General features: G+C 40.0%; 1 pseudogene; it reads right to left on the bottom strand.

Moving 5' to 3' along the window:
* Positions 1-1429: 1429 nt before the first annotated feature.
* LOC116587176 lies at positions 1430-1789 on the bottom strand (annotated as a pseudogene).
* Positions 1790-2438: the final 649 nt, after the last annotated feature.

A 2438-nucleotide genomic window follows, 5' to 3' on the forward strand; every position in this document is an offset into this window, starting at 1 on the left:
ACCCTGGAGGGGGGCTCTTTCAGCACTGCCCCTACTTTCCTTTAGCATTGTCCCTTTCAAGTGCAATGTTTGGAAGAAGAAAATCCACTGTGAGTACTGGCCTCAACAGCGAGGAGTGATTCGACAAAAAATAATTATATGACAAGTTCCCGAAAGCCGTATTTAGCCATTTGTAGTTTTCAATCCCTGCCCTTTCCCAAAAACCACGACTTCAAAACTACACAAGAATCACGTTTATTCTTTCCAAACTCCCACTGCTTCAGTGCAAAACTATTTGACAACTTGTTAACAGTTTTGTCCTCTCTTCTTCCTCAGAGATTTGTACATTAACAAATCCCATGCAGATAATAATGTCATTTAAAAATTTCTCTGTACAAAAAAAAAAAGAGAGAGAGAGAGAGAAATTCTCTGTACTGTCCATTTGTTTGAAATCTACTTGAGGTCATGTATGCAGTCCTGCATGCATTTAATTATTTTTAAATGTGCATTCAACAGAAATGGCTGGAAAGGGGCGCCTGGTGGCTCAGTGGGTTAAGCCTCTGCCTTCTGCTCAAGTCATGATCTCAGGGTCCTGGGATCGAGCCCTGTATCAAGCTGAGCCTGCTTCCCCCTCTCTCTCTGCCTGTTCTCTGCCTACTTGTGATCTCTCTTTCTCTCTGTCAAATAAATAAATAAAATCTTTTTAAAAAACAAAGAAAGAGAGAGAAAGGGAGGAAGGAAGGAAGGAAGGAAGGGCTGGAAAGATGAACAAAGCAAATAACATTTATCTTATCAATCCTATAAATATCTACTGAGCCACTGTATGTACCAGGCACTGTGGTACACACTAACGGGGAGATACGAGGTTGAATATAACAGGAAGATGGAAGGTCTCCTGGACTTATACATCTAGTTGAGAGAAACATGGGGGGATTAGCAAACGAATGAATAAAATAAAAAGAGGGTCAACTCTTCCAAAAAGTAAAGCAGAATGATGTGATAGTCTCTGCACAAGATGGGATTAGTGTTGACAAGGTGGTCAGGGAAGGCACTGAGAAGGCAGCATGTGAACCAAGAACAAATGAACCAAAAATAAATAAATAAATAAATAAATAAAAGAACAAATGAACCATCTACGCAGAGGGTAGAGCAAAGGCAGCAATCTGGGACTAAACAAGCCTGGTACATGGTGGATCAGGAAGGAAGCCAACGTAGGGAAGCATCAGCCCCATGAAGTTGGAGACATGAACAAAGAAAGACCCCATCAAGGTCAGAGACTGATATATATATATATATATATATATATATAGAGAGAGAGAGAGAGAGAGAGAGAGATAGATAATGGAAAATCACCAAAAGGTTTTAAGGAGGAAAGCAACATGGTCTTATTTATTTATTTATTGTAACACAACATTTAATTACATCGGTTTCCCATCGACACACTAGTCATTTAATGATGACTACATTGGTCATTTCCACTGGTGGCAGGAAGCTCTTCTGCTAAAGGCTCCCATGGTTTCCAGTGTATCATTTTTCCTGCCAGACTTACTTCATTTGCAGCCTCAAGCATCACCTCTGCTAGCTGGCCACTCTGAAGTTAGTCTTCTAATTTCTTAACATCTGGTTCCACTTTAACCAGACCCAGCTTCTCATTTGCAACCTGTTCTGCATATGTGCTGTAGGCTGCATTTTCAGAAATCTGCTCAAGAACATCAAGAATCTTTGTGTACAACATTGTTAGCCCTTCATGTGGACTTTCACATATAACCAACCCCACCAGGCTGGCGGTTGTCCTCAGGAAAGGTGCCATGACAGCGCCTATAGATTTACTTTTTAGATCATCTTGGCTCCTGACTGCAAAGGGGACATAAATGGAAGCTGAGAGAACTGGAATGTGGCAGCAATTGTTGCTTGAGAGATGATGATAGCTTGACTAGAAATAGGCATGGCCACGGAGAGAAGTGGTCACATTCTGGAGTGTTCTGGCAGGACAGACTTGCTGATGGACTGCATGTGGGGAATGAGGGCATGAGAGAAATCAACAACACCTCAGTTCCTGTTTGATCAACTAGGTAGATGGGGAGACCAATTATGAAGGGTAAAATGGGCAAGAAGAGTCTAGAGGAAAGCTCTGAATTTAAAATCCTCATTTGGTCATACAAAGCTTGAAATGTTTACTTAACATGGGAACGGTCAGTGGGGATTTATGAGATTTAATAGTCATCAGCATATATTTTATTTAAAGCCTGGATAATATCCTATCCTATCATATAAATATTATTTAACAGCTGGATAGTATGTGTATAGATGTAAAAGAATATCAGAGACTGAGCCTACTAACTACATTGATAACTAACTACATTGATAACAGATAACACTGTAGTGGTTATGGGAAAAAAATGATATCATCAAGATCCATATTGGTGAGAATAATAATATTCCATATGGTATTGCAAAAA

Source organism: Mustela erminea, chromosome 3 (genome assembly GCF_009829155.1).
Source record: "Mustela erminea isolate mMusErm1 chromosome 3, mMusErm1.Pri, whole genome shotgun sequence".
NCBI lineage: Eukaryota > Metazoa > Chordata > Mammalia > Carnivora > Mustelidae > Mustela > Mustela erminea.